Source organism: Wyeomyia smithii, chromosome 2 (genome assembly GCF_029784165.1).
Source record: "Wyeomyia smithii strain HCP4-BCI-WySm-NY-G18 chromosome 2, ASM2978416v1, whole genome shotgun sequence".
NCBI classification, from domain to species: Eukaryota; Metazoa; Arthropoda; class Insecta; order Diptera; family Culicidae; genus Wyeomyia; species Wyeomyia smithii.
Window position 1 is genome coordinate 93,476,954 of NC_073695.1, and position 21,685 is coordinate 93,498,638.

The window sequence follows — 21,685 nt, forward strand, 5'->3', positions numbered from 1 at the left end:
GCCTCCTCCCCTGCCTCGACACGGCTGTCGTCGCTCACGGATTGGATGCTCGGCAGGTTGGCCGACCATCTCTGGTCTATGTCTGAGATACTGGAACGTCGGACGTGAGACTCGACTGCCGGAGGCCAAGGACTTGGCTCGTGGCGTGGAAAGAGTCCCTCGATGATACGCTCCAGCATCGCTGGTGATCGCTCTGCAGGCGCCAGCGCGCCTTTAGTCTTGGCCATTACGATCCTGTAGGCGTCACCCCACGGATTTGTATTGGCACTCGCACATAGCCTATCGAAGCAGGCCCTCTTGCTGGCCTTTATCGCACTCTTTAGCATCGATCTTGCCGAACTGAATGCTGCGCGGCGCTCTGTCCTCTCTTCTTCGTTTCGCGCACGCTGCATCCTCCGTCTTGCACGGAGGCACGCACTGCGAAGGTCGGCTATCGCGTCCGTCCACCAGTAAACCGGAGGCTTTCCATTCCTAGGTTGGCGAGTCCTAGGCATGGTGGCGTCGCACGCCCGCGATAGCATAGCAACTAGTTGGTCAGCAGTCGGGCGGAGCCAACTGCCCCCCTCGCGCTCCCTTCTCATTGCCTCTTCGAATACCTCGGCACCACCAACGGCGTTAGGCCCGTTAGCTCCATGGATAGGAGGTCGACCATCTGGGTGAACCTTTCGGTAGACCAACGTGGTGGAGCATAGCAACTGCAGTAGAACACTCCGTTTCCCTTAGCAACTACGTACCCTTCTTCTGAGGTTGAGACAACCTCCTGAACTGGGAACTTGCTCGTCGTACATATGGCCGCCAAACTGGACTTATTCGCAACCCAGTTACCGTTTCCGGGAGGGATGCGGTAGGGATCCGATATGACGGCGATGTCCGACAACGACTCAGTGGCTGCTTGGTGTAGCAGCTGCTGAGCCGCGAAGCAATGGTTCAGGTTCAGTTGCGTCACCCTTACGCCCGTGGTTTCGCAGCCGGCTTACCGGCTGGGCACCTGGGGCCTCCCATAAAGTGTTTGGCGTCCCGTTTCCCCGAACATACCATGCACTTGGGAGACTCCACACAGTCCTTTGCTTTATGGCCTGCACCTCCACATCGCCTGCACAGCTGGCTCCTATCGGGCCCCTTGCAGGTCCAGGACTTATGTCCGCCCTCGAAGCACCGGAAGCAAATGTCTGGTTGCTGTAGTATGCCCAGAGGACATAGAGACCAGCCGACCTTCAACTTGCCCTCTTTCAGGGCCAGGTTAGCGTCCGCCGACGGTAGTCGGAAGGTAGCTATCTGGGTCCCCGCCGGACCTTTGCGGAGGCGGATTGACTCCTTAGCCACCTCCACCCCGCACTTCGCTTTTAGGGCTTGTGCAATGTCGCACCCCTCAGTGATTTCGTCCAGGTTTTTAAGCTGGAGAGTCACTTCTGAGGTGAGTGCCCGCACTTGCACCTCCTTCCCTAGGACCTTTTCAGCTACCGTTTTGTAGGTAGCCCCCTTGTTCTTGGCGTCCTTCCGGAGCTCAAGTATCATCTCGCCAGTGCGAGATCGGCGGATACTCCGCACATCCGCCCCCAGATCCTTGAGCTGGGTTTCCCCCCTCATCTTCTTCAAGACTTCTGAGTACTTCGACCCATCCGTCTTGAGTATGAGGGCATCACCCCTACTCCGCGCCTTTTTGACCTTTTTTAGTCCTCTGGCCGCTCCGCCATCATGTCGCGTCGCACCTTCCCGACGCTTTCTACCCTCTACGGTAGTCCAAGGGTTGCCCGTAGCCTCCACCTGTGCCTTTCCGCGGTGGACCTTGAACCGGTTGGCGTGTGTTCCCGTGGGAGTAGCACGACCAATCGTTTCTTGGTGTTCCCGGGGGCCGTTTCCCCCGGGGACTGTCTCGTTCGCTTAGCGACCTGCCCCTTGGAGCAGACCGACGCGAACGAGGGGGCGTCTGTCTGCACCTCTTTAGATGCAGTCGCCCTCCCGGTCCTGGCCGCTTTCTCGGCCACCTTCACCCGAGCTACGAGTTCTTCGTGCTCCTTTCTGGCTTCATTAATGGTGCTCCGAAGCAGGAGGAGGCTCTGCTTCAGGTCGCCAGCGATGTTTCGCCTGTTCGCCAAGAACTCGATTATGGCATCGAGTTGTTCAGACAGCGCCGCCACTCTTGGCCGCGTGTCCATACACCTTTCGACGGCCTTGACTAGCAAGGGACCGTCTACCGAGATGTCTGGTGTGGACACCGACGGATCTATATGCATGTGTATGTGTGCCTATATGCATGTGTGCGTAAGCCTGCGGTGTGGCGTACATATACGCAATATCACTATCTGTCAAACCTTCAAACCTATTATGCGATTCTGGTGTTCTTGGACGCAAATGAAAGGTCATTAGTTCCTCAAAAATCATACCGAGCGAATTTGTTTACTTTACTTGTTTTGTCCCATGATAAAGCGAAGCAAATTTTGACGGTAGTAGTTTTTTGATTAGCGGTACAGAAATAGATGTTCGTTACGCATAAATGCTATTTAATAGCCTCTTGAGTTTAACATTGATGAACATCCCTATAATTCAATCGCGAAGCCTCAATCATCTCCACAAGGTTACAGGAGAAGCATCCCACTGCAGAGTAGAAATCATATACATCAAAATACGGAATAAATGAGGTACAATAGGCTACAGTAAATGCATCGTCTTATTCACAAGAGATTAATCAAAAATATTTCAAAAACAACAAAATTTAGAAAACATAAAGAAAAAAATATAAAAATGTTGTTTGAGTAATTTTTGTGATGCAACCGTTTCTTTTGTTATCAACAGGTTGCTATCTTAATTTACAGGTAATAAAATTCTTGAAAACGGATTCTCCAGCCTGAGTTTCCTTTTTTTCTTATACGACCGAAAGTTTTTGAGTTTGGTTCAAATAAAGCATCTGCTTAGATGCAAACGAACTTTTACAGGTAGTCTCGAATTATTTTGCATGATGCGTCAGCATGTTACCAATTTGAACTATTTTTCCATTGTGAGTTGTAATTTGTCATATAGTTTAAAATTTCACCTTGAACGAAAATTTTTGTCAAACCTTGAAATTCCACACCCACCCTTTATGATACCATTGGGTAAGCATTTACAGAGTTCGGCAGTTCGTGAAGGGCTGCCAAAAAATGGCCACCAGAACATTGAGCGAAAGCCTAGCTACAGAGCATAACAACGGAACACGATTTGCTGCCAAGCTGTATTTCATGCCTCACCGTAATCGGCGATATAAGTAGCTATGTATTGTTTCAGTTGCATGTCGCAAATTAGAGAAAAATTATTATTCACATCACAGTGGAAAAGGCTCTTCTAAAGCTAAATATAGAGCCGACGTAAGGCACGGCGTGGTAAAATCGATAATCTTATGTAGCTCGGACTGTTACCGGCTGGAAACGAACCAAATTTGGCATGCTTGCTGCAATGTGGCCACATTCTTCGAAACAGAAGAATGCGCTAAATGCGAGTAACTAGCAGACGGACAAGCTGTTGGAAACGGCTCCAATGTCCTGCAATTGACAGTAATCCTCACGCTGAGTGGCGATCGCAAAACGGACATTTGGTATTAAACTATTTTATCGCATAACAATTTTGTTACTCTGGCTTACTTACCTGTTCTATAACGTGCAAAATATGCGAATGATATGGTATATCAAATATTAGTCAAACGTTCCTGGAGTAATGCTAATAATATACTGTAGTAGATTTTGAGCATGTTGGGATATTCCAGAAGCACCCGTGACGTGGCAACAAACAGATCTTTTTTTCTCTAGCAGTTTCACTAACGCTGTTAACAGATTGTTTATTAGAGAGCCAATGGATTTTATGGGAAATTTGACCAACGAATTCAATTTAGCAGTAGGTCACCTCGAAAAAAGTCCCCATGCAAAGTTTCGGCTTAGTGGGGCTTCGGGAAGTGTAGCCTCAAAGCGGTCAAAGTTTTACTTATATAATCGATAAAAAAATGCACAGAAATTGTCGATATGAAATTATCGAAATGAAACTTTTTTTGACGTTGGACTAACGTCTATATCGAAGTTAGGCACCTGAATTTGAAAATCTAGTAATTCAACCGGGGAAAACCAGGGAAAAGTGGTCAGGTTTTGAGCGCTTATACATCAGTCATTTCTTTTCAGAATTTTGAGGTTTTGGCATCAACCGATCAGAAATTCTTTTACGGTTGAATTTATGTAACAAAAATAACCTATTGTTCGAGATACACTATTGAAAAATTGATAAATCACATCGATTGTCTAAATCATACCGAGCAACCAATCACCACCTCTCTTCACAAGCACAGTCGACACTAACGGATACAACCGATCTGACTTTGTAAACAGTCTCACAGCTTTCAACCAATAACGAGCTCGCTTTCGGTAGCTGCAACAGGTGTTTCAACACCGTTTTAAAATGCTTCTTTTATCATTACCACTGAACAGATTCTAAACACCAATGGCTTGATTGATAGGGGAAATATTGCGCAAGATTGACATATAATAATTTAAATATGTTTTCGATACTAAACTAGTTAAAAGTTGTGTTAAAAGTCGTGCACATTCAACCAATCACAAGCTCGCTTCTTGTTTGCTCGCGGATGGATTTTTGCTTTGGGCTATATAATAGCCTGTGTCGTCTCATAGCAGTCATCAGTTAACAAGTGAAAGGCCACCAGGCCGGTCTTGTATAATCAGCAGCGGTGGCTGATTCCAGCGGCCAAACTGAGCTGCAGCCTAACCAGAGCGGTGGTATCAGGCAGCAGCGGCGGAGGTAGTGGGAAGCTGCATTTCTTCATTCAGTTTGGTTCTCCTTCGATCTGAGTTGGACCCCACCAGCGGTAATCCAATTCAGATATCGTTGGTGAAAACAGCCAGAAACTGCACGAGCCAGAACCGCCACTAGGAAAGCTACCGCCATTTAGTGTGTGTGCAGTGTGCACATATAGCGTATGTGCATCTGTATTGCTATGACATTTGCGATGATAGGGATGGCGCTGTTGCGTGTGTATGGCTAGCTATAGCGTGTGTAAGACACTAGCATGTGTAGCATATTATGGGTATTGCGTGTATATCTTCAGCATGTGTACGGATAGTTATAGCTTGTGTGTGGATAGCTGCTGCGTGTGTAATGATTAGTTATAGCGTATGTATGGATAGTAATAGCACATGGTTGGATAGCTTATGCGTGTGTATAGATAGTTGTATCGAATGTATGGAAAGGAATAGCGTGTGTATGGATAGCTATAGCTACAGCGTGTGTATGAATAGTTTTAACGCGTGTTTAGATAGTTATAGCATGTTTGTGAATAACTATAGCGGGAGTTTATCGAAGATTATTATTGTCATTGAAAATATTAAAACGTCTTAACGAACACAGTTGTGAATTTGATTTTACAGCATCGATTTTAACTTCTTCAGCCAGTCTTTATTCATCGAGGAAAAATTACTACCTATGAATGATTAACACTTATTTACTAGAAATTTGATTTAGATCAAAACGGGTTCTTTTGAGTATCATAAGTTATTGGTAAAAAGAGTTGCAAGTTTTCTCAATGAGCATTCATTAAATTTTCGTTTTTGTTTCTCGGTGCGCGGTTTTGATTTTGTTTCTCGCACACAGAGAAAGAAACAAACTTGTCGATATCGTGGAAAATAACAAAACAATTAGAAATGCTCTAAATCACAACTGAAGAAGTTAAGATATTTTCCTGTCTCGCCCAAACCTTGATAACAACTACCGAAAAACGTGTGATTGAGCTCTTGCTATATTGAGTTATTGAACCAAAAGTTTTTTTTTTCAAATACATGAAGTTATATGCTGGGCTGGAACTAACCTAGCATGAGTTTTATCGATTAAATGTCAAACAATTTTCAAATTTAAAATTTTCGGTTCTGGGCTCCAATTTCAGATAGTTTCGTAAAGTTTGCTTTTTGCTTAGATAGGAAAATTTTACCAGTTCGCTCAATTAAATGATTGTCTTGGTAGTGCAGCAAACAAAGGGTTGATTCGAATATGTATGAAATGACAGCGATTAAATAAAAAATATCCATTCTTTTAGTATATATTATTATTTATAACGTTTTAACGTCTCAGCATCCAGAAATGCACTGTTAGATAAAATTGCAGCAAATACTAGAGTTGCAATTCTCTCTATTATTTGTTTTAATGGAATATAAGAATACCGTAGTCCAACGTCATGCGGTCGTGTCTTGAATACCACCCTCCTACTTTTTAACCAAATGCCTTAACAATGCATAAAACTTCTGTGTTTTTATTCAAGAATTTTTTGCAGAAAAATCGACTTTCTGTCTTCCAGTTCTAAAACCTACTGACTCGACGATCCATCCATTTTTAAAACATTTGACATAAACATTTTTGTTTCGATATAGGGTGTGGGACTATTTCGGCAGGGGTTTTCTTCGTCATATATTTCTCATTAGAATGAAGCAAAAATTAAGAAGAAGAAAACCCCTGACGAACTAGTCCCACACCCTAAATCATTTTATGTTTTTTTTATTGGTCAACAAAGTGAAGCTTTTATCGTTTTGAGGCACGATTTCCGGATGTCTGATTGCAAAGGCTAAGTTAATCTTTTAAACTCTATTCTGGCGAAGGAATGTCAGAAAAACTATTTCAGAATATGCAACAGAGGGTTGCATCAAATGGCTGTATGTGAGCATAGAATTTAATTACTCTACTTCCGGGAAAGAGGCTGCTGGAATTTGGCATAGGAGTTTTTTTTTCGAGAAGACAAAACTTTTGAGTTGATTTGAATGTTGTTTTCGAATTAATCGTTAATAAAACTACGCAACGGTTAATTTGAACAGCACGTGCGTTGCACGGTAAGCGGCATCGCTAATGATAGCAGTAAAACACTTCATCTCATAAGTTGTTCTCTCCTATTCTCTCTCTTCGATATTCTCTCGCATTCGATTCTTTGCTGTTGCACTCGGTTTCGTTATTTACAGCGTCAGAAAAAGTATAAATAAAAATGATTTAGTTATTAAACAAAATAAGTAAAAAAGAGAACCTTTTAATGTTACTCAGGTCCTTTTGGAAAGTTACGTGAGACATCTATCAATAATCATATCGTTCATATAGAGAATTAAGAATGGAGCACATAAAAAAATAACCTCACTTTTTTGACACTTTAGGGAGGTTTTTTTACACGCAAGTTTGTTTGTTCGACCAATCACGGAGTGCAACTACGGGCAGTCTACCTAAGTTGAGCTACATTCGTTGTTTTGCTTTCGTCTCGATTAGACGCAAATTGTTTATCTCCTTGTGATTCGCAAAATAACAATACACGAGTTATCGTACGGGTGTTTTTTTTCGATCATTTCTTGTGTTGTGCGATAACAATAGTCTGCAATATATCGGCAGAAACATCTTCTGCACACTGGTAGGGGCAGGCTACCCCGCCAGTGATCTGATACGCAGCTGATATATCAGCAAGAACAATTCTCCCGCACCGCTGTTACCCCGCTAGCAGCACGGACCACCATACGATCGAGCGAGTGGAAGGTAACTACAAGTGGCATCTACAAGGTCGCGTGTAAGATACGGCCACTGTGTCACAACACGAAGCTGGATCGTCATTGTTTGTTCTGCGGAGACACTCGATTGATCCTATTATCAGCCGTGAGGTCATGACTTAGACGTTCGGTGAAGTATTCACTTTAGATTTTTTATCATTATTATTAATATATTACTATCAATATTCTTATTAAAAATATTATTATTATTGTTATTATTATTATAATTATTATTATTATTATTATTAATATCATTACGGTCATTAATATAATATCATTAGCGGTCCCTACGTTGTTTACTTCCGGCCCATAAAAAAACCTTTGAATATAATTCAAAAGGGGAAAAAACCTGGCAAAACAGTTTTCGGCCGTAACCGAGATTACGAAGGTGAGGCCGAACAAACTGCGAGTTGTCGTGAGTAGCTTGAAGCAAGCAAACGAAATTGCTAGCTACGAGCTCTTTACAAGGGAGTACCGCGTGTACATCCCTGCCAAAGACGTGGAGATCGACGGTGTGGTTAACGAAGGAAGCCTCACGGTCGATGACATTTTGCGTCACGGGGTTGGCTGCTTCAAGAACCCCCTGATTCAAGATGTAAAGATACTGGATGTCAAGCAATTGCATTCAGTATCCATCGAAGAAGGGAAGAAGAAATTCCTCCCTTCGGACTCCTTCCGTGTAACATTCGCCGGATCCGCACTGCCGAACTACATCTCTTTGGACAGGGTTCGTCTGCCTGTACGCCTGTTCGTACCGCGGGTCATGCATTGCCAAAACTGCAAGCAGTTAGGTCATACAGCCACCTACTGCTGCAACAAGGCACGCTGCAGCAAGTGCGGAGGCAATCATGCTGAGACCGCTTGCAGTGAGGATACTGAAAAGTGTCTTTACTGCGAGGGAACTCGGCATGACCTTTCGGCGTGTCCCGCGTACAAACAGCGCGAGGAAAAAATTAAGCGTTCCCTTAAAGAACGATCAAAGCGCTCTTTTGCAGAAATGCTTAAGAGGGCTGAGGCCCCCCTCGACAGGAAACATCTTTTCCTTTTTGCCAACCGATGAGGGTACATCTGACGATCTCGTTGAAGGGTGTTCTTATGCCTTGCCAGAGGGATCTAGGAAGAGGAGAATGCTCAACTCTCCTAATCTTTCTCGCAAAGGTCGTAAGATAACCCCTAGCGGAATGACCAATAAGACAACACAAAAAGGAAGCGGTGAAGAAAAACCGAAGCAAGTACCACCCGGTTTGAATTTCAAATCAAACCAGGAGTACCCATCGCTTCCTGGGGCACCAAAAACCCCTCGTGCACCCATTTCTCGATCAGAAGACATAAAAGAAACAGGGTTCATAAAATTCTCTGATATTGTGGACTGGATATTTAAAACTTTCAACATGCCAGATCCCCTTCAAAACATTCTTCTTGCCCTTCTCCCTACAGTGAAAACCTTTTTGAAGCAACTAACAGCAACTTGGCCCCTCATTCCAGCTATCGTATCTTTCGATGACTAATACGTCGAAAGAGGTTAGGAATTTTGTCACTGTGTTACAGTGGAACTGCAGAAGTATCATCCCCAAATTCGATTTATTTTCACATTTAATAAACACATACAATTGTGATGCGTTCGCGCTTTGTGAAACTTTTCTCAATTCAAATGACCATCCTAATTTCCATGATTTCAACATCATTCGTCGAGATCGAGACTCACACGGTGGAGGGATACTTTTAGGGATCAAAAAGTGCTATTCTTTTTTCAGAATCGACCTCCCCTCGATCTCGAATATTGAAGTTGTTGCCATTCAAACGAATATGAATGGAAAAGACCTTTGCCTTGTTTCGTTATATATTCCCCCATCCGCGCGGATTGAACAGAAGCAACTCCTTGATATAGCAGAATTGCTTCCCGCACCTTTTTGATTTTGGAAGATTTTAACTCTCACTGTTCGCTATGGGGGTCGCTGTACGACGACAACCGATCTTCTTTAATCTGTAACTTGATCGACGACTTCAATATGACAGTTTTTAATACTGGGGAAACAACACGTGTACCTAATCCTCCAGCACGTGAAAGCGTGCTTGACCTATCCCTCTGCTCGACATCACTAGCGTCAGATTGCCAGTGGAAAGTAATCAACGATCCCCACGGTAGTGATCATCTTCCAATCGTTATATCAATTGCTAATGGTTCAACTCCCCCGAACCCAATCAATATTTCCTACGACCTTACACGTAATATTGATTGGAAGCGTTATGAGTCTATTATAGCGGAATCTATCGAGACTCACGAGGAACTTCCTCCGGAGGAAGAATACGCGTTCTTAGCTGGCTTGATAATGGCCGCCGCGACTCAAGCTCAGACGAAACCGATACCCGGGGTAACGATTAGACAGCGCCCTCCCAACAAATGGTGGGACAAAGAGTGCTCTGAGCTGTACGCGCGAAGGTCCGCGGCGTATAAGGACTACCGGGAGTACGGCACTGTCAACCTACTTCGAAAGTACGAGGCACTGGGCAGGCAGATGAAGAGCTTAGTAAAGGCGAAAAAACACGGGTACTGGCGGCGGTTCGTAAACGCGTTGTCGAGGGAAACAGCGATGAGCACTCTTTGGGATACCGCCAGGCGCATGCGGAACCGTGACGTTTCGAATGAGAGTGAGGAGTATTCAGATCGCTGGATACTCGATTTTGCCAAAAAGGTCTGTCCGGACTCTGTACCGGAACAGAAAACCTTTCGCGACGCGTTTTTAGCAACTACGGAAGAGCCCCCATTTTCGATGTTGGAATTTTCGATGGCTCTCCTGTCGTGCAACAATAAGGCTCCAGGGTTAGATAGAATAAAATTCAACCTGTTGAAGAATCTACCCGACTCTGCAAAAAGACGCTTGTTGGATTTGTTCAATAAGTTTCTTGAGCTAAATATTGTTCCGCATGACTGGAGGGAGGTAAAAGTCATTACTGTTCGGAAACCCGGGAAACCTGCCTCTAATCACAATTCATATAGGCCGATTGCGATGCTCTCTTGCCTCCGGAAATTAATGGAGAAAATGATCCTCTTACGGTTAGACAAATGGGTCGAACCAAACGGTTTACTTTCAGATACTCAATTTGGCTTTCGCCGGGGCAAAGGGACGAACGATTGCCTAGCGTTGCTTTCTACTGAAATTCAACTCGCATTTGCTCGAAAAGAGCAAATGGCTTCTGCGTTCTTGGATATTAAGGGGGCTTTTGACTCTGTCTCTGTAGAAGTTTTAAGCGCGAAACTTCATTCGCAGGGACTTTCACCAAATTTGAATAACTTTTTGCTCAATTTGTTGTCAGAAAAGCATATGTATTTCTCACATGGCGATTCGACAACTTCCCGAATTAGTTACATGGGCCTTCCCCAGGGCTCATGTTTAAGCCCTCTCTTATATAATTTTTAAGTCAATGACATCGATAAATGTCTTGCAAATTCATGCACGCTACGGCAACTTGCAGACGATAGCGTTGTATCCATTACTGGAAGCGAGGCTAACGATCTGCAAGGACCATTGCAAGATACCTTAGACAATTTGTCTGAATGGGCTCTTAAGCTGGGTATCAAATTCTCTCCGGAGAAAACTGAGCTGGTCGTTTTTTCTAGGAAGCATAACCCAGCTCAGCTGCAGCTCCTACTAACGAGTAAAACAATCACTCAGGTTTTAGTCGCTAAATATCTCGGGGTCTGGTTCGACTTTAAATGCACCTGGGCTTGCCATATTAGGTATCTGACACGAAAATGCCAACAGAGGATTAATTTTCTTCGTACGATTACCGGAACCTGGTGGGGAGCCCACCCAGGAGACCTTTTAAGGCTTTACCAAACAACGATATTGTCTGTAATTGAGTACGGGTGTTTCTGCTTCCGCTCCGCAGCAAACACACATTTGATCAAACTGGAACGAATACAATATCGTTGTTTGCGTATTGCCTTAGGTTGCATGCAGTCGACCCATACGATGAGTCTTGAAGTGCTAGCGGATATTCTTCCGTTGAAACATTGTTTTTGGAATCTCTCTTACCGGTTGCTAATTCGATGCACAGTTATGAACCCATTAGTAATTGAAAATTTCGAGAGGTTGGTCGACCTTCAATCTCAATCCAGATTTATGACTTTATATTTTGACTATATCGCTCAAGATATTAATCCTTCTTCATACGATTCCTCCAATGTCGCACTTTTAGATACTTCTAATAATGCTATATTCTTCGACACCACCATGAAACAAGACATTTCTGGTATCCCGGATCAATTGCAACCCCAAGAGATCCCTAAATTTTTTTCCAATAAGTTTAAACATGTTAGTTATGATAAAAGGTTTTACACTGACGGATCTAATCTAGATGAGTCCACTGGCTTCGGTGTTTTCCACGAAAATTTTACCGCCTCCTACAAACTCGATGCTCCTGCTTCCGTGTACGTCGCAGAACTTGCTGCCATTCAGTACTCTCTTGGGATCATCGAAACCCTGCCCATAGACCACTACTTCATCTTCACAGACAGTCTCAGTGCCATTGAGGCTCTGCGATCGATGAAGACTGTGAAGCACACCCCGTATTTCCTGGGGAAAATACGGCGGTTTTTGAGTGCATAACAGATAAAAATTACCGGGTTACCTTAGCGTAGGTCCCTTCTCATTGTTCCATTCCGGGCAATGGAAAGGCTTACGCTTTAGCTAAGGTGGGTGCTATTGATGGCGATATTTATGTAAGACCAATTGCTTATGATGAATTTTATAGCATTTTGCGTCAGAGAACACTCAACAGTTGGCAATCATCATGGAACTTAGATGAACTGGGACGGTGGCTACATTCCATTTTTCCTAAGGTATCGACGAAAGCATGGTTCAAGGGGTTGGGTGTAGGTCGGGACTTCATTCGCGTGATGTCCAGACTTATGTCCAATCACTATACGTTAAACACGCATCTCTTTCGTAAAGGGCTTGTAGACAGTAATCACTGCGTTTGTGGCGATGGCTACCATGACATCGAGCATGTTGTTTGGTCTTGTACCGAATACTGTGGTGTTAGGTCTGAGCTTATAGATTCCCTTCGGGCCCGAGGAAAACAACCGAACGTACCCGTTAGAGACATTCTGGGAAGCGGTGATCTCCAGTACATGACACAGCTATACGGGTTAATCAAAAATGCTGGCATTAAAATTTGATTTCTTTTATCTATTTGCTAGAATACAATTTCTGTCACAAACTGAAAGATAATGATACACCCGGCTGGAGACACTAAAACGAAGACTCGGCATCTCTATGTTTACGCAGACACCTCAGACCAAAACTGCTCAAACAGAACATCACTGGTTAGCCACGTACAAATGAATACATTCTGTAATATAAAATAGTTAAAAACAAAATTGTAACACCCCTCCTCTCAGCTTAAATCCCCACTAGCTCGTAGTCGGCCGCGAGAATAAAAAAAGGCCTCCCTCTTTTCCCTGCTAATTTAGAATTTAAAAAAAAATGTACTTGGCTCAGTTAAACATAAATTGTGTCGTGCCGTGTCAAATAAACTATTTAAAAACTAAAACTAAGTTAAGCTAAGCTAAGTTTAGGGAGGGTCGTTTAGTGAATTTCTACTATGCAAATGAAAACAATTTGTATGAACATGAAAAATGAAAATGTAAGATTATTAGTATGAAAAAAATTCTTTCCACCGAACAGTAAAAGCGCTGTGCTGAAAACTCCTGAACTGTCAGATCTTTTTTTATCAGAAAATTTACTGATCTGATTTCACAATGTAATCTACGACTTTCCGGTTTAATTCAGGGTTGCTCGGATCAGGTTTTTAACCACTTCCTAGAAGATCCTTAAGGGAGCACTCATTAGGTACCAACATTTTCACTTTTAATTTTGATTTTCGAATCATTCAGAGCCGAGAAATTGTACACAGCAGAAACAATAATTCACCACAGCCTGAGATTAGGATTGAGAACGAATGATTTTTTCACTGTCAACGAATGCTTGATCACATTCGTTGACAGTAAAGAAATCATTCATTCGCATTGACAAACGCAAAATATCTCTTGTTGTTAACTATTGATGATCTACGAAATGATTTCATGGGCACACGATTATTTTAATCACAAAAACAGAAAAAAAATATTTTTTTTCCGTTGAAGTCTATTATTTTTTTACACCGGGAGATGTGTAAAAAAATGTGTGAAAAACGTGGTGAGTTGACAACCTGGGAAGAACGGTAAGTTTCTATCTCACGCCTCCACGACTCATATGATTACAATAGACTGCCAGGAACACAGCTGATTGGCGTAACCTGAGCGCAATGTTATTAGCTTGTTAACCATATTTCGGCGATAGAGGAAACTCGCCAGCTATATCAAAGACGGCAGCCCCGTCGCGAAACTAGGTATCGTAGCCCTAGTAAGGCAGCATACCGAATAATAAATACTACGAACAATCCAGATAGAAATACGGAACGGAATAATCGGCATGGACCTAGGCGAACGAAAAAGGACAACGATTATTGTAAACTCGGTACTTGGAATGTAAGGACTCTACTCGAACCGGCACGCGCAAAAATCCTGGCTGCGGAAGGTGAATGTGGAGGTTGCAGCTATCCAAGAGGTGCGGTGGCCGAAATCTGGAGAACGCGAATTCCGGGCAATAGATCCTATTGCGGACACTTCATTTAAGTACCACATCTACTATAGCGGCGGCGTGAAAGCAGAAAGAGGAGTCGGTTTCGTGCTAATTGGAAACAGATGAAGCGTGTAATTAGATGGAGGCCGATCAGTGACCGTATATGCGTGTTGAGAATTAAGGGCAAATTTTTCGACTACAGCCTAATAAATGTGTACGCACCGACCAACGAGAAACCCGATGACGAAAAGGAGTAGTTCTATGAGCTCCTGGAAAAGACATACAATGAGCGCCCAGGACACAATATAAAGATTGTCATCGGAGATGCAAATGCACAGGTCGGGCAGGAAGACTTCTTCCGCCCCGTAAGTGGTAAGAAAAGCTTCCACTCTACTACGAACGACAATGGCCTGAGGCTTGTTAATTTGGCTGCAGCTAGGGGGATGGTTATCTGTAGCACTTATTTTGCACGCCGGAACATACGTAAGCACATCTAGATGCACCCGAATGGAGAGCTTTGCTCTCAAATTGACCACGTTCTGATTGATGGACGACACTTTTCAGACGTTACAGACGTGAGGTCGTCCAGAGGACCGAACGTTGACTCGGATCACTATCTCGTAGTAGCCAAAATCCGCGCCCGGCTGTCCAACGTGTTGAAATCCAAGGCAACGAGGAGGATGCAGTTGAACATCCAGCGGCTATCAACTGAGAGAGTAGCTGCAGAGTACTCGCAGAAGGTTGATGAACGGATTGGGGAACCTGAATGAACAGTGGAGGCACATCCACAGTTCGATCAGCACTACAGCGCGAGAAGTGTTGGGTACAACTGCGGCAGCTGCGTCCAATGAGTGGTTTGACGCTGAGTGCCAGCGAGTGACGGAGGAGAAGAACCGCGCCAGGGGTCACATGTTGGCCACGGCTGTGACTCGTCAGAGCGTGGGTAGATATCGAGATGCAAGAGCCGCTGAAAAGAGACTCCATCGCCGAAAGAAACGACAGCATTGGAAGCGTATTCTTGCGGAGGCGGAGGTTGCTTCTCCAGGCACGATGCGAGGAGCTTCTACAAGAAGGTCAACGGAATCAGGAATCGAAACGTGTCAGCCCCTGTCATGTGCAACGATAGGGAGGAGAAGCTGATAACCGATAAAACAGAGGTGGCCAGGCGTTGGAAGGAACACTTCAGTGTGCTGTTGAACGGTGAGGGAAACAGTGGAGTCGGAAGGAGCAGGATGACTATTGAGAATGATGGTCAAGCTGTGAATCCACCATCCATGGACGAGGAGAAGAAAGCAGTGAAAGAGCTGAGAAACTGCAAGGCAGCTGGGAAGGACGGCATTCCCGCCGAACTCTTCAAAGTCGGGAGCGAACAGTTGTATCGTGCCATCCATCGGATCATGCTGAGAGTGTGGTCTGATGAAGAATTGCCCTCGGACTGGTTGGAGGGTCTCATATGCTCGATCTACAAAAAAGGTCATCGCTTGGATTGTAGCAATTATCGGGGCATAACTCTTCTCAATGTGTACAAAATTCTCTCCCGTATCCTGTTCCACAGACTGAGGCCGTTGCAGGAGACCTTTGTTGGCGAATACCAACGCGGTTTTCGAGGGGGACGCTCCACGACGGACCAAATGTTTTCCTTGAGACAAATCTTCGATAAATTTCGAGAATTCAACTTGCAGACGCACCATCTGTTCATAGACTTCAGGGCAGCGTACGATTCAGCTAAGAGAAATGAGTTATGGCAGATTATGCTCGAACATGGCTTTCCAACAAAGCTGATTATGAGATCAATCAAAGAAATAGTTATCGGTTTCCGTTATACTCTACTAATTTTTTTTTTTTTTTTGAAATAAATATTGAAATTCAGTCCGCAAATATATATTTCGACTGTGACTTCAATATTTATTTCAAAATTTCAATATTTATTTCAAAAAAAAAAAAAAATTTAGTAGAGTATAACGGAAACCGATAACTATTTCTTTGATTGATCTCAATCACTCTGCTAAGACGCTCGTTATAGATTTTCTAGAAAGCTGATTATGCTGATACGTGCCACCCTTGAAGGTTCTACATCAAGCGTCAGGATAGCCGGTGAGATATCGGACTCTTTCGTGACGTTAGATGGTTTGAAGCAGGGTGACGGGCTGTCGAACTTATTGTTCAACATCGCATTGGAAGGTGCTAAACGGAGTGCTGGTGTGCAGAGAAGCGGCACCATCATTACAAAGTCGCACATGCTTCTCGGTTTTGCGGACGATATCGACATCATTGGTATCAACCGTAGAGCTGTGGAAGAGACCTTCGGACCTCTTAGGAGGGAAGCTGTGAGATTAGGGCTTGCCATAAACTCTGCCAAAACGAAATACATGGTGGCTGGCAGAGTGCGTGGTAGTCCGTCGGAGGTTTGTGCTGCGGTGGTGCTAGATGGGGAAACATTTGAAGTAGTCGACGAATTTATTTACCTGGGAACATTAGTGACATGTGACAACGAGGTTAGCCGTGAGATAAAGAGGCAGATAGCAGCCGCAAACAGGGCCTTCTACGGATTACGTAATCAGCTAAGGTCCCGCAGTCTGCAAATCCGTACTAAACTTGCACTCTATAAAACACTGATTCTTCCGGTGGCTCTCTACGGCCTGGCTGAATCATGGACGCTGAAAGAGCCTGATCGACGAGCTCTTGGTGTTTTTGAGCGTAGGATTTTGCGTTCAATCCTTGGCGACAAACTAGAAAATGGTGTTTGGTGCAGATGCATGAACCATGAAGTGTACCAGGCATAAAAATCGGCGAATATAGTCAAGCGGATGAAACACGGCAGGCTTCAGTGGGCTGGGCATGTAGCGAGAATGCCGGATGAGCGTCAAGCGAAGGCTATATTTAGCAGGAGTCCCGATAGAGGTCGTCGACTTCGGGGTAGACCCCGCACTCGTTGGATGTGTGCTGTCGAGGAGGATGCACGCAAAATAGGTGTTAGGGGCGATTGGAGGATAGCAGCCCAAGACCGAGGGACATGGCGACGTATTCTGGATTCGGCACTGGATCGATAATCGGTCTGTTGCCTTAAAAGTAAAGTAAAGTAAGTACCTTTCTCTCTTTCCGACTTATTGAGGATCCGCAAGATTGACATTACGCTGCAGGAGGTTTACTGGAAGGGACAGACATAACACTTCGAACAAATTTTCAATAAAATCATCGTTCGGATGATACCAGTACTTTACGATAGTAACACTAGCAACATCTGCTGCCATGTTCGCGCTGCATCATGTATTTCGACATCAGCGCTAGCGTACGTGCATGTGTCACCTTGAGAACCACAAAATATGTATGAGATTTCATGAGAGCGCCTCAGACGGTGTTATCGCGCGATAACTGTTACTCGATTAGAAACTTGAAATGATCGCTTTCTTGTGGCGATGGAGCTAGGTTCCAGTGTTACGTCTGGTAGTCTGTGGTTATACCACAGACTAACAGACATAACACGTCGAACAAATTTTCAATAAAATCATCATTTGGATGATTCCAGTACTTTACGTTAGTACACTACCACCATCTGCTGCGTCATGTATTTCGACATCAGCGCCAGCGCTACTGCATGTGCCAAATGGGGAACCACAAAATATGTATGAGATTTCATGAGAGCGCCTCAGACGGTGTTATCGCGCGATAACTGTTACTCGATTGGAAACTTGAAATGATCGTTTTCTTGTGGCGATGGACCTAGGTTCCAGTGTTACGTCTGTTAGTCTGTGGTTATAACATCTATCAGAGCTGGCGACACACACGAGCTGAGCACAGCTTTCATTGTGATGCAGAAGTGCGTCATTGGGTGGTGGCAAATCGACAACATTTGTGCAAGTTGAGAATTAGAAGCCGTTTCTGCAACGTTAGCATCTTTACGTGCACAGCCTTCACCTAGGAAGTAACGATGACGATAAAGGCGCATTTTACCCGCAACTGTAGCGCGTATACGATAGCTACCAAAACATGACGTTAAAATTGACATCCGTGATCTCAACGGTTAGGTCAGCCAGGAAGAGGAATTCGGACCGGTTATTGGAAGGTTCAGCGACATTCCCTTCGCCGTCTCCAAGAACATGACCTTTAGTATAACCTACTTCCAGCATATCCTCCCATATCGGTTCACCTGGAGACAGTGATGGCATGAACTCGTGCAAAGTTGAACTGAGTAACACTTTTCCAGATTTGAATTCACCTTGAATTTGCTTCCTCTCGATAGTTTGAGTTTTTTTTGCACCGCACACTCTGATCGATTGAGTTTAAATGCGTGCAATGCATGCAGTGCACGATGTATTCAACGATGCAGGCGATGAGTTTTGTTTTTAGATCGAATTTATGCTTTCAAAGGACAATGCAACAAACTGTTGCAGCAGACGCGGCGCGAATTTCATCGCAATTCGATTTTTATGCAATTGTTGTTATGCAGGATTCAAACTCAAATCTAACTCAAGTGTACTGCACTGTTTTTAGGGTTTACGTGCAAACCGAATATAAATGTGCAAGCAAGTTTCAAAACTCACTTGGATACGAGTGCAAAGTCACACTGCCTACTCTGCCTGGAGATCATCACAACAGACCGAATCGTGAATCGATCACGTTGTTATTGACGGAAGACACTTCTCAGATACTATCGAAATCGATTCTGACCACTAGTCTATATGAAATAACCCGATACCTTTTTAATTGCCATGAAACATACAAAACTTAGTTCGAACATGTAACAAAGATTTATCGCAGTCAGCTAGAAAAAAGTGCCACAGTCTCAATTCTAAACAAAAAGGACATATAGCGGTAAAGATCTCAATGTGAAATAATCGCATTAGTTGTACAAATAACATTTTAAAATTGCTAGGAACGACTCCTCCCAATGAAAATTCGTTGTCAATACGGCTCTTGCAGCTGTTTACACCGGAATACTTTATCTCTTTCTCTAAATTTGAACCGATAACAAGAAAAGCTCTTAGCCTCAAGGTTACAGAATCCGCTGAGCAATTCCACAAAAAAACGGGCAACCAATTCAATTTTCAAAAAATCATAATTTTTTTCCCTGATATCTCCATGATCGGACCGGTTACATTGTTTAGGTAATCTTTTGCAGTTTTAACAAAAAAAAAGAGTTTTAAAAAAATGAGCTTGTTTAGATAAATATTTTTTTATTTTTCTTTTAACTTTTTTTTTTTAAATAAATAACTTTTTTTAGAATGTATATATTTTTCGTAAATACAAAATTATCATCTACAACTTTGCCGAAAACGTCACACCGATCAAACAAACCGTTTTGGTCCTCAAAATATTTGCAATCATCAATACCTTCCCAAAATAGCATTTTTCAATAGCTTCTCAAAAATGAGTAGTGTTCCAAAAAACTGGACCAATAGCACAAAATGACATATTTTGTCTATAGAACCGTCTATGCAAAGTTTCAGCCAAATGAAAAATGACAATTTGAAGAAAATATTAAAACTGGGACATTTTTTGTGGAACTGCTCCGCTCTGACAATCGAATGCCCATGGGCTCGAATCTTAGTAATATCAGAGTTTTTTCTCAGGCCACTCTCATCCCCTCAATTTACCCCATCGACACACAGTTCAATATTAAACGCCTCGTCAGGCAATTATAATTGCCGACACTTGGCAGTGGTAACGAACGAGCCGGTAGAGTTAGAAGCAGAGAGAAGGACTGTAGGGTAAAAAAATAAAAATTCATCACTTGCCACGGTGGCAAAAGTACCTTTCCTTTCCGTAACAGTTGTTAGAGATGCAGAGGTAAAAACACGAATGTCCTGTCTTCCTTATCGATCGTAAAAATGTAGCCGGCGTCGTTATCGATATATGCACGACTGAAGCTACTGAATTGTTGAAGATGTTGAAATTAATAATAGCCATCATGTGGATCTTAGTGCAACTACACTAGCTCAGATCCATCACGGAGGACCAACTACAAAATGTGCGGTCGTTCAAACTCAAACTCAAAGCTCTCCAAATACAAACAGATGAAAATATTCGTTGCAAAGATTTTGAAGGTATTCAGTTTGCCAGTAATGCTCACAGAAAAACCTTTGTTAAAAATCACAATAATTAATAAAATACTAATACCTTAATATAAAAAAAAACTTTTACATGAACTGCCAGGCATATCACAAAAAACAGCAGGCACCACACAAAACAATCAAACATGAGCAAGCTCAGTACAATCCCTCTGCTAAGTCCTAATAAAATCAAGGACGATTATCACGTGATGAAAACGACTAAATCAAACTTCCTGACAAGGGGATTTGCTACATCGATACAGTCCATTCATTCAAGCTCATCAGTTTTGCAATCACTTGAATAACGCGGAAAACCGCACGTGTTCGAACTAACACATATATGAACTGCAGAATAGGGAAATAAAAAGCTCGAACTTCGTTCAAGTCTTTTGGACGAATTGTTGTCGAAGAAAAATGGTAATTTCTGGTTTAAATTGAGTTATAATAGTAATAACTAATATAATTAGTTGACCATACCTTATCTTCTAGATCCCAAAAAAGTTTCACTTTTAACCTGACTACTAAACTTTACGCTCTACACTTTTTCTGTCGGTGTTCTGAAGTCTCTTCTCATACCTACATGTCACAACACTTTCAATGCGGTTGTTTTTTTATACACCAACAATGACCTACAGAAATAATTATTTTCCCGTCACCGTATTTCTTAGCGGAACTTAGCACATCCTACTAGCCACTGAAACACTGACCTACGATTCACCTTTCAGGTATACTGCCACAATAGGAATGAAACGTGTCAAACTGCTGCCTTATGCTAGCATTTCAACAGCCACGCCGTTCAGTGTAAAGACCAAAAAACTATATATTTCCCAACCAGTACCGCGCGTGCTTTCTAACCGACCGAAAGGAATAAACTAAGCTTTCCGTTAGCAAAATAAATACTACTAACCCTCATTTGCTGATGGCTGTATGCCATGCTTTCGGTATGAGTCCCCGTGACCATGCTCCTTTTGGCGATCCAACTTCGCGTCGTCGGCTTTTACGTTCTTGCCGGTCGATGCTGGTACCGGCGCACTATGCTTTATCCTTTCGCCGTTGTTCCAATCGGTAGTGAATCGTTGCTACCCACTATTGTGTCCCAACCCGCGTCCTTTCGTTCGCAACAACTGTAGGGCTACGGGGACGCGACTAATTGCGGTTATCACTGCATGAAATCAACACGGCACACAGACACTCATCGATGCCTCCCACAATTACACTAATCACCCCACCACCAGTTGCGACATAACACTGCGGAACAGCAGCTTACTGCTTTAGGGGAAGCCCGATCGGAAAAGCTTGGAAATGCCGATGAAACTTATTAACTGATGGTTTGGTCTTTCTTGTTGGAAAGGACAACAGTTTTGCTTCAATAATAAACTGATAAAAAACTAGATTTTCTCAGTAGCAGCTTGAACTAGCTTAGCGATCTTCGTTGCATTCAAAATATATCATGATCTAAATAATTTCAAAT

The 21,685-nt window shown here is 43.3% G+C and overlaps 1 protein-coding gene across 1 annotated transcript in view; it reads right to left on the reverse strand.

Moving 5' to 3' along the window:
* LOC129721106 (uncharacterized) overlaps positions 1-21,065 on the reverse strand; it is a 173,723-nt gene extending 152,658 nt beyond the window's left edge. The window contains exon 1 of the mRNA XM_055673262.1: positions 20,692-21,065. The gene's annotated coding sequence lies outside the window, so the exon portion shown is untranslated. The remainder of the gene's footprint in view (positions 1-20,691) is intronic.
* Positions 21,066-21,685: the final 620 nt, after the last annotated feature.